This window comes from Hermetia illucens, chromosome 6 (assembly GCF_905115235.1).
Source record: "Hermetia illucens chromosome 6, iHerIll2.2.curated.20191125, whole genome shotgun sequence".
NCBI classification, from domain to species: domain Eukaryota; kingdom Metazoa; phylum Arthropoda; class Insecta; order Diptera; family Stratiomyidae; genus Hermetia; species Hermetia illucens.
In genome coordinates, this window is record NC_051854.1 from 76,086,433 (window position 1) to 76,098,815 (window position 12,383).

A 12,383-nucleotide genomic window follows, 5' to 3' on the forward strand; every position below is an offset into this window, starting at 1 on the left:
TCCATCCTATTTTTTTATTAAAATATTTACTGAATTGAAGGGCATTAACTTTGTAAATGGGGTCTATGGGAAGTCCTTGGTTCGTGATTTCGCTTGATGATCTGATGATAATGATCGCCTGTGTGATTTTTGATCCCTTGATTTAATATTACGCTACATTTGTTTCTTTGATAATCAAGTCTAAGTTGAGTCTTCCAGCCCAAGCAAACGTCTGATATGGACTCAAGTAAATAGTAATTTTTCGTATCAAGAAAAATTGCGCATATACTGACATTTATTACTCCCTAGCTAAGTTTAATTGCTTATTTATTTCGGCCACGTTCATTATGTCCAAAGCTTGAAGTTAACTCTTACGTCTTTGATTCAAGGTCCAGAAATAACCGAGTTGAAGGCCGCGAGAAAGTTATTTTTTATTATTGGCGGAATGGTTTCCATTGATACAATATTTGATTAATATCAACTGTCTCTATCGGTTTGAATACTCGACTAGACTGTCGTGTGACCGTGAATAAATGATTCGTTTATAATGTTGCTGGTGCATTGATACTAGCAACAAGTCGAAATGCTTTGTCGAGCAACAAACTATATTCCCGAAAAAAGACGGTGTCAGGCATGTGTTATTTTTAGACGAATTCGATGTAAACCACGCATAGTTCATTTAACCATTTGTGCTTAAAATAGAAATAGTAACTCAGCATGCACATGACACTTCCGTCTTGTTACAAAATACGACAGAATTTCAGATCTTGCTGAGTATGTCTCATGTGTATTGGGAATGTGGCGCGTACATTCCTATATACACACTTAGGAGACTTAAGGAATGGAAGCTAAAGTTGCCACCATCAGCATAACTCCGGAATGTAAGCCTCTACCATTGCTCACAGTTGCGTGCACTATAGAAGACATAGGCTAATCTTTTATTTTGAGTCGGACTAGTTAAGTTTAAGCCATTTCTTTTAAGATTTAAGATTTCGCTTTCAAAATTCGGTATCTAGGAGTGTTATTTGTAATTTAGTGTCCCCGCATTCTGAATTTCCTATAGCACGAAACTTTCCCGACTTTGATGGGCTTTTCGTAAGCTAGGAGCATACAACCCATAGTCTTCCCTGAGAAATACAATATAGCAACTGTTGCCAAAATGACTTATTCGTCTACTGAAATATTAAATGGGGTTTACATCAGAAAAATGCTCATTCAAATAAATAATATATCTCTGATTGCTTTCTCAATTGATTGTTTCTTGGCTGTTCAATTGATTTCAAATTGTTTGCATGCGTATGATTGCGAAGTAAATTCGCACACTGAGGCATTTACTCAATGATTCAAAGGGAAACGATGTTAGCAAAATACGATCAACCGACCCATTTTCATTACGCAAGTTTGGAGTGCATATTTTTAGTTTGGATGTCTAGTTCAGAGCTCTAACTTTAAGTGGGTCAATAACTTTGGGAAATGTCTTGTGTGATTACGCTGCCAGAAAATGTGATTACACTATGCTTATACGAGTTGAGTGCTTGTTTCTTTTCTGAGACTTCTGGTTGTTCTGCAATTTCTTTCTTATCTCAAGATAAGAAATGTTACGCTTTCGAATTTTAGTGTTGACCTTCAAATTAGCCACCCAATTTTAAAATGTTATCAATGTCAGTGATCGGAAGGAAGGAAGTTACTATTATTCAAATCTAATTCAATAGAAGATGTCACCAGTTTTGGTTAAACAAATATTTATTAAATTACCGCCAATGCATCTTCGTTGAACATCTTGGCCTGAAAAGGGGAACAAATGGTTCCCGAAATAGTGTTTATGCGGGATACCATTTAAAAAACTTTTCAGCCAAAAAATGAAACTTTTATAAATGTGCGTTTAATGTTAACTATCGAACATGAGACAGAACAAAGACTAATATTATTAATTTTCCATTTCCCATATAGAATAGAGTAAAAAGTAGTTAATTGACATAATAACGATTTTTCAGATGTTGAAACCAGGTAACATGTGGGTTTGCGTTCTGAACTCTAAATCAATTTAGAGAAGGTCGTAGAAGGGAAATTAATATTTGTAAAGATTGTTTTGCCGCGCGAGAGAACATGTATGCAGACGAATCTTCAATCTGTGATGTCATTAGAAGCAACTAAGTAAAGATTGGAGTCGAAGAGTCTGAAAATGTTTTTCTTTTCATTTTTTTATAGCTTTTGAAATAAGTCTGCACATTTTGATAAGGATATCATGGCCTAACTGGAAACAGTCTGAACATAATATTTTATTTATAAAAAGTGAAATACTGAATCAAAATACAGTTTGCTTGTTTTACACCTTGAGTTTGAGATTTTTTGATTAGGTTTCCTGTCAGAATCATAAAAAAATACTTTTTGAGTATTGATGAAGTATTGGGAAAAGTATCAATCATTTTGAAGAGTAAGAAATGCAATTTTTCCAACTGCAATAGAAAAATCTTTCTCCTGAAGTATTTTTTTCTAATCACAATTATTTGATACGCTCCATTCCAATCATTTAGCACATTTCTCGTGAACAGAAGTTTCTGAGAAAAAAAGTATATAAAATGGGCCACTTCTAATACATAAAAAAAATTAGAATGGTTAATTCTGGATACAAATAACTCCTGTAAAATAGGTGGGGTAACGGGTACAAATATATCGAAGGCCTTTCAAATTCGTAAACTGCTCGTTACAGAGAAATCGCTCCCATGCGGGATGAACATGGACTTTTCTTTCATGGGTATTGCGTTATTCCCATCTGTACGTTATTCGATAACAGCTGACAACTCCGCAAATAAAATGAATTTTTGGAGAAATAGATGAATGTCGTGCTCACCACAGATTGTAGAGTCGTAAAAGGTGGAGAAAAGGCGAAATTTCAACAGGATGGGTTAAAAGATTGGAATGAATTTCGAGACCATCCGTTGAAGTGACAAATGTGGAATATACATAAGGTAATACGAAAAGAATCGCAGAAAAAGTGTAGACTCCAAATTAATCTTGCGAAAGGCAGCGGAAGGCACAAGGCTGTCGTACGGAAGGTCGCGGTTCAAATCTCGTTGGTGGCAGTCGGATCTGTATCGTGATTTGACGTCGGATACCAGTCGACTCAGCTGTGAATGAGTACCTGAGTCAAATCAGGGTAATAATCTCGGGCGAGCGCCATGCTGATCACATTGCCTCCTACAGTCTACTGTAGCGTACCGTTACGATCTTGAATGAAGTGCTCTAACACACTTCAAGGTCCTGATCTAATATGGATTGTTGCGCCAACGATTATTATTATTATTAAAGGCAGCGGAAGTTGAGAAAAAACCTTCTGGAAAACGAGATGGATATTTTTTTTGGTTTAAATTTTCCTGCTCACGTCTATTTATTAACAGATACATATTTTTCGCAATACCTTATGCTTATTGCTCCTCTGTAATTTGCACCTCTTTCAAGGGATGATCACGCAATTAATTTCTTTTACAATCTTTTGACCTAGGCTGGAAAACTAGTTAAACCTAGCTAAATTTGGAAAATTAAAATAAATTTAAATGGCAATATACCTATTAGTAAGTTAAGGTCAAAGAACTCGACCTCCCTACATTACATTTCTGGACCTTGAGAAGGCGTTTGACCGTGTTCCAGATAAACAATCTGATATGTTTTGTGGCAACACTAAGTGCCACTTCATGTCTATGTTGGTATTCATTAAAAAAGAGCCCTCGCGCCACCTCTATGTTCTTATTATGGACACTGCACACGGGACATCGAACGTTCAACACCTTAGGCTCGCTTCACACGTATACGATTCCATTTGGTTCGGAACGTTTTCGCTCGAAATCTAACCGAATGACACGCTTTCACGCATACACGGTCCCGATTCGGTAAACTGCTCGTTTCATCCAAATATCATCCGATAACTTTTAACAACTTATCATTAAAATCCACTAGATATGAGGTCAAAACCGAAACTGAACCGTGCGTGTGTGAAAGCGTTGATTGCTTTTTATTTCCTGCACACGGATTTAAACCGTATGAAAACCTGATGAAACCTTACACACTGCTCCATACGGATGACACTTTACTAGCGTCTCATAGCAAAGTTGATCTTGAGTAACTTGTTCAAAAATGGAATGATTACCTTATTCAACATCTGAAAAAAAAAACAGATTTTTTGACAACCGATCCGATCGGATCCTAAGAGGCTCAGAATTGAATCAGAACAACTTGCTTGAAGTGGCGCTCTGCAACAGGTGTTCATTATGATCAACGCATCAGCGAATGTCTCAAATCTAAAACTTATTATAGTAACGTTCTTCCCGTCGCCCTCTATGGTTCTGAATACTGGCCGACTACTAAACGCAGTGAACGGCGAATCGAGGTAGTGGAGACAAAGATGTTGGATTGCGCCAGTGGGGTAACATACCATGGTTATATCCGAAATGAAGATATTCGTGATATGCATCGACCGTGGTAACCATAGCATGTTCCTCCAAGCAGGAGAGAAATAATCGCGGCTATCAATGCAACCAAACGGCGGAAAGTTATCGCTGCATCTGCAGTTTCTGCATATTTGCTATTTCTATTTGTTCGAAAATCCTGGGACTTCCCATAGAGATAATGGGGATGATTGTTAAAATTGAGTGTGACAATTGGCAGGGTGTGCGTGTTTTCTACCGTCGTAAAAACAATAGCTAAAATAATCCTAAAACGCATCACAGAACATCTGCAATCGATCGACAGAGAAATCCGACGATTTTCCACCTTTGACTGTTTTGTCGACCTGGGGTTCGTGGAAATTTTCGATTTTCTTGGATTTCGACTAGCCTCTCTGGCGGCGGATTTTCCACGATATTTCATATTCCCGGCATCGTAGCGTGAAAATTCTTGCCGAAGGCAGGAAGGGTAGAACTCTTAACTCTGCATCAAGTGGATCATGAGTTCCTTATTCCTATACGACGTAACGTGAGCTCGGTTTGAAGGATGGAATGACGACATTATGACCACAAGTAAAATTCATTGCCCGAAAAGGGTCAATTATTTCAAGTACCAGTTCCCAGAAACCATTCAATCTCAAAATCTAAAAGAAAATTATGGTGTTTCATGCACACGGTGTCTAGGCCTCTAAATATTCTCCATACCGATTTAAATTTATTATTATTTAAATAAAGTTAATAATAGTATAATATAGTACCATATTTCTTATAAATATATTTTTTAGAAATTGACTAGGACCCTCCCCCTCTCTAGGTTTATCCTAAAATCATCAAGCAGTAATGTAGGCTATACTATACAGCATAATAATACCAAGTTTGGTGGAAATCGCACTATTATTAACAAAGTTGTAATAGGTCAAATTTGTCTCTTTTGTGCAAATTTAAATAATTGCCGAAAATTATTGTGAATAATGCATTGTCGTTGAATGGTAGGTAATGGTTGAATTTTTGACCCTTTCTTGCCATTGAAGCGCTATAACTTTTTAAGGGGGTGACCGCTGTGATTTTCTTATGGAGTTTGAGAGAGAAGATCCGGGATGGAGTTAAAGATGAAGTTAAAAACTACCGTTTTGACATGAAAGTAATTCTAATGTGGAGCTCCATAACTTTTTTTTTAACGGGATTAGCGAGGGAACCTTCTTCCTATTGCATGCTCTCTCTATTTTTTCTCATTAACAACCGTGGTTGAAAAATTTCAACTTTACCAGGATGATATCAAAAAAACCCACTTTGACTATCCATAACTTTGATAGGGTGGGGGGGGGGATTTCTACGAGAGGGACCTTCCCTTCCCTCTCCATGAATTTTCCACCCCGTCTGGCGATAGAGTTGAAACATCAACCTTTACCAAAATCAGGAAAAACTGGTGAAAATAGTTTGGAACATTGTTGATTTCTTTATTTTCAGTTTTATGGAGGACCACGCTGCCATCGGATTTAATTCTAGCTGCTCTATGGAAATGTTGATCTGAGTAGCTGGAAATCTAGAGCAGCAATCAGTAATTCATCATCATCAACGGCGCAACAACCGGGATCCGGTCCAGGCCTGCCTTAACAAGGAACTCCATACATCCCGGTTTTGCGCCGAGGTCTACTGATTCGATATCCCTAAAAGCTGCCTGGCGTCCTGACCTACACCATCGCTCCATCTTAGGTGGGGTCTGCCTCGTCTTCTTTTTCTATCATAGATATTCCCCTTACAGACTTTCCGGGCTGGATCATCCTCATCCATACGGATAAAGTGACCTGCCCTCAGTAACCTATTGAGCCAGATTTTATCCACCGGTAATTAACTAACTTTAATTATAATAGTCGTTGGCGCGACAATCCAACTGAATCAGGGCCTTGAAGCCTGTCAAAGCACTTCATTCACGACTGTAACGGTACACTCTAGGATTACAATAGACAATAGGAGATTATGTGGTCAGCATTGCGGTTGCCCGTAACGATTAGCCCGATTTGACTCAAGTACACATTCACAGCAGGGTCAACTGGTATCCGGCATCCAGTCTTGATATAAATCCGTCTGCCACCAGTAAGATTCAAACCGCGATCTTCTGCTACGGTAACCTAGCGTTCTAACCATTGAGCGACTCGGACACACAATTAGCTAAGTTTCCAAGGTTTAAAAGACTTAGATTCTTATGATCTTCTATGATTTCTATAGTATGTAGCTGTTGTAAATAAAGATAAATGAACACGGTAATACACAAGGATCTCAGGTGAAGAATCTACAAAAGTTTTATTAATTTCCAAATTGATTATTTAAATATATGCAAGTGGAACTTGCACAGTATAGCACAAATACTGTTGCCTGAAATATTCTATTCGTACAGAAAAGTATCTAATACTTCTAATAGGGTCGCGCGCCAGGAGAAATTCATACTTTAGTATCCGGTGCACTTTTACAATACATTAGAAAAATTAATGAAACTTGATTCGTTGCATTCTATTTGCAAGTGCGAAGTACTTTGTTAGATAGGCAGGTGCTGATATGGTTAACTTTGCATATTATCTAATTGGCGCAATGCAAACAAAAGACATGTATATTGCCTTTATTGTGGGCTTCTAAAGCAATCAAGGAAAATTCCGTCTTGTGACTTTTCCTTTGGAGAGATTATAAAGATTGTAATTTTCAGGTCAGGAATTTCCTGTGAGCATTAACAGATCATATGCAGGTTGTATAGGTACAACGTGAGTGTAATTTCATGCAAGTGTCTGACGACACGTGCTTATATATCAGAGTACTAGCTATTTCGGGAAACTCTTCACTCTTTGCCATTTCTATTCACCCCGTTATGTAAACCTTTAGGTAGGGTATAGCACGTCAATCACAACTACGCCTCACAAGTGGTGCTAATGTGCTTAAGTTCCTGCCAAGATTCTCCGAGAAGCTTACATTCGTCCAGCACTGTTCTTTGCGTAGTTTTATGGCGATCCGACCCGCTCGTTAGCTATTTTGGGATAGTGAATTGCCCTGCAAGCCATAGCCTCCAATGGAATTGTTGACCTTTCTCAATGTCGGACCTATTCACTACCGCCGCCTCAGGCCAGGGCAGTCTAAGGAAACGACATAGACATGAGTTGATGAGTAACAGTGGTGGTCCCGTTTTATGCGCTGCTCTCATATTGCAGCTCAGAAATAATATTGGCACGGAGTAGTCTCAATTTGATGTTGCTGTTGAGGTATCAATATTTTTAGAATTTGAATGAAATAGTGAAGGCAGATCCAGCGGTGGTAATAGGTCAACTTACGTTGAGACCAGTACCATCGTCGTCAGAAACAGCCTTATCTAGATGTACAAATTGCTTGGGTGCCTCCAGTCATCTTTCCACTGCTGAAGACAGGAACAGCACAGCGGCCTGTCAAATTGGGAACCTTGGTTTTGTTTGGTATTTGGCGTTAACTTAATATTGGTGTTGATTTATCTGCATAGCTGAGGGTTCGGGTTACATCTAGTTCAGCGCCACCGTTGGTAAGTATTGTCCGGCACCTTTAATATTCGGCTGATAGAATAGGTAGCGTGTGGTGAGCAGGCAAGTTTTAGTCCGAGCCTTCTTATCTCCTTCTCCAAATTCAAAACTACTTCCCCAAGGTTTCAGTGAGAGAACAAGTAAATGTCATCTGCGTAATCGAGATAGTTATCCATTCAAGCCCACCACGTCCTTTAGTCCAAATAGCATACCGAGTAGAAAAAGTTTCGTTGACAGAATACAACCTTCTCACCTTCTCAACCTTAGTTTTGAACTTCAAATTACTCCGAAGTTTACCTAGATGCAGCGTTCGGAATTTTAACAACGGTCCCCTTCTTTCTATCCATGGAAAAGACTCGGGAGAATTTTCAAATAAGTGAAGCAATCAATTTGTGGAATAGGCAAAATTATTTGAAATAATTAAGACTTGCCTTCTCTTTTCGCTAGTAATATTTACAAGTCCTTGTAGCACTAATGAAGGGAACTAGTGGTTCCCGAAATATCGTCATTTACTAGCGAAAAGAAAAGGCAAGTCCTAATTATTTCAAATAATTTAATCGTTGGAAACACCGCAAGATTACACTTAGATAGGTAAAATTGTTGCAGTAAAGCCGGAATCTGAAGAAATTTAAGGAAGTTTTATAATACGGGGATTGTCTCTATGGCGTTTAATTGAATCACTGTTTTTTAGCAATTAAAATTCTGCAATGGAATTAACTTAGTAATTATAGTTAATTAATCGTGTGAATGAAAACCGACGTTCCTTTTATTTGCGGATTGGGGGGTGATGAGTCCACTACCGCTTGATAGCGGGCCGCATTTAATTTTGAGTTGAAATTTTTTAAGAGTTACCACTGCCATAATGACGAAATCGTCAGTAATTTTCATCCGTACATGGCTCCCTTTCCGGGTTTAAGGTGGTCTCTTCTTTGGAGTTGTAGAAAAATAGTCAAGAAGCCTTATCCATCTACATCTACTTATCTGTGTACTGCTGCTGACGACCTGGTTGGGCAAATAGTGCGAATAAGAAGAGCTGCCTTATTTCTCGTCAGCATGGGGTACAGAGATAAGGCCGATAATAGTGGTTCTTCATTATATCGGACACAGTGCCATCTGGGTTCGAGTTATTGTCTACTTATGAGTGGGAGGTCAGGGGTGGAGAGATGGCTTCATCCGAGTTTGCTGCGCGGGAATAACAGTTTACAGCATAAACTGAACCCTGTGCCTAATTTTGGGATAAACTTTGTGCCTTGGAGGATCCGAAATAGGTTTCAATGTCAGAGCTTTCAAAATCCATGGTTCAAAAAAATTCTTGGGCCACGTAGGCATGGAAGATGGTCGCTAGGGCGATATTCGTTGCTTTGAATATTGGTAGCATTCTGCCATCCTCGCGTCCTGATTGCGGGGACGCTATCCCCTACATGGCCTTTAGTACGGAGCCTTGAGCGCCAGTAGAGCGGCGATCGAACGTGCTGAATGATTACACTGCCGGAGATCACCATTATATAATATTTTATTTAAAGATGAACGGCTTTTCTCAATGCCCTTACGTCCGACGGTTGCTTACCAGGTGGAACGTTAGGAAAATTGACGTTTTCAAGAGCTCTTTGAAGAAGGGTAAATGAGGCGCAAAACCTGGATGTGTATAGAAAACCTGAACGATGAGCCTTATCACAATAGTTTATTTCCAAAAGCAAACTTCACCACGGGAATAGTTTGGTGGTCTGGTCTGGTGGACAATAGAAATTGGCAGTTTACGAAAGAACTGATTCAGACTACAGCAGATTGCACAGCATACAAGAGGTTAAGACGTGGTAAGTCTTAATTATGCAAAATACAAAACCGGAGAAGGAACTTCATTACTCAAACAAAGGCAGGAGCTAATCAGTAACGGCAATACGGACCTATGGAGCTTCGGATATAATGCAGCAATGAAGCAACATAGCTAAGATAGATGAAATTCTTCAGCACTTTTTCCTGTTTATTTGAGTTGATGTTACCGGCAATGACGACGACTTGACGGCATTCTTACCGAAGTGTTCAAGATTGCATTTTCGACATTTTTTGTATTTTTAGCAGTAGGTGCTTTTCGATGCTGCTGGAAGATTTTCAAGTTTGTGCTGGTAAACATAGGCAGAGGGGACCCTAACTTATTCTCATGAAACCATCCTCTTAGTGTGCTGGAGACAGCGCAGAAAACTGCTTGAAAAGCTTACCAAGATAGGACTGGCTGTCGCATTGAGTGCTGGGAGACGTATGCTCATAAAACGGTATCGTTTTTGAAGGGCATAATCTATAAGTGGGAAAGTAATCCAAGAAGAAACCCCTTAAATTCTGCGAGGTGGTTGAACATACTTGAGATATTGCAAAATCGTTTTGATGATTCCAAATTACCTCTTGTGGAATACGTCGGTTCGTCTGCCTTGGAACAGGAGTCCGACACTTTATGAATCAATGCATTTCATCTTCCTACTATTCTTTTCACTTCCTAGGGATATCTACGGCGGGAGATCTGGCAGCTTTCTCTAGACGAAAGAGTTTCTTGAATTTTATTGGCTGCTTTTATTATCAGATTGCGAAACATACTATATAGTATGCTCACATTGTTTAATAAGAGGAATACCAAGAAGATGTTTGCTCAACGATTTCGTTTTTCTGATTTTTTTTTTACGAATGGAACTGGTTTTTTTAAGAATATTATCGCACTGGAAACTCAGCCTGCGTCTAATCGACGCCTTACGTATTTAACAATGAACTTTGAAATGACCTCACGATCACCAATCAGAATGTTGAAAGTATTGTTTTTCCTGGAATTGATATTGAGGACCGCCTCCGATTTTTCGTCTGGGAAGCCCAGTCTCACCATTTGTAACCCCGATTTGATGATATCAATGGTTTCACTCCCATATAGTTCTATGTCCTCCCGTATACGAAGGCCGAGCAGCTCATCATACATGACAGCAACATCGCAATATGAAAGGACATCCACCTCAAGCATCGCCTTGAAGACCCCTGGTCCCTGAGTTTGCACATGACTCAACCTATCGGTACTTTGCCCTCCGTATTCAGTTTAACTCTGCTTTTAGCGGCAAACTAATATGCCAGCCTTATCTTTTTATAGAACTTTGTCCTATGTCAGTGAGATTGAATTGCTCTTTCAACGCAATACAGATGTTTTCCAGTGAAGTAACCTCGTCTTGGCCGTTGCTTGTTTGTTATTTTCTGTTTTCTGGCTGTAACCTTGGCTTGCTCTCCCAAACTTTTTCCACCTTGCCACTGAAAATATCCACTAACTTATCGCTGGATATATTTCATTTCAGCATCAGATCCCCTTTCTGTATTCGTACCTTCCTTCTTGAAAATAGTTTTTATTTTTGGGTATATCCTCATTTTGTATTTTTCCCATTTTTAACTTGTCGTCGCCGTCGAGGCACTACAGTTCATTTGCTGTTTTGGCGTTCAGGACGTTTTTCCTCCAACCACCTGGATCCATCGGTCGCATCCTCCAATTTTGAAATCCGCTGTCTTCGTCAACAAAATCCGCCCAGCCCTTTCCAGGGTTTCCTATCGGTCTTTGCCCTGCTTCTCTCCCTTCGAATACCCTTTTAGATATCCGAATGTCGTCCATACGCTGAATGTGGCCAGCCAATTCCAAAATGAAGTGTGATTATTTTGGTGACTTCAGGGTCCTTGAATATCTCATACATCTCATAGTTGTATCATTTAACAAGGCAACCAGTTACAAATAACCAGTAGGAAATTTTTAAAGTGACATTGCCATATTATTTAGATCGCCATCGTCTACGATTGATTCTGGTGTCAAGCTGGAAAAATTCTATTATAAATGCAGCTACTTGCATTGGCGCCATGATATAAATGGGAACCAATTCCTATGAAGATGCACAGAAGGCAACTGCAATCTTGACGTAAAAATTCAACGCTTGCCTAGGCAGTATCACTTCCTGCGTGTAGTCCTCTTGGCCAAAGTATACAAATTTGCCTACATTTTCTAAGTTTATTTCGTCAATCGTCATACTTTGTCCATTGGGCGTGGTTTTTATCATTTGCGTCATGATTTTTATTTACTTTTTTATCGAGGTTTATGAAAATATCTTTTCCTAATGTGAGAGATTGCGCCATGATGTTTATATCGTCCGCATATTCGACGATTTGGCAGGACTTAGAGAAAAGCCAGCATTTTGTGTTCACATTTTCGTATACCCTGCCCCAGTGTTAGATTGAGTAGTGTAGGTGCCAGCCCATATCCTTGTTTTTGACCCGACGTTTGACTCAAACGCATCTGTCAGGCTTATTATTGTCTCTAACCTGCGTTGTTGTGTCGGACATTGTCATTCTGGTAAGGCTTACCAGTTCTACTGGAATTCCCAAGTCAAGCATTACTTTCTACACTACATTTCAATCAATACTGTCA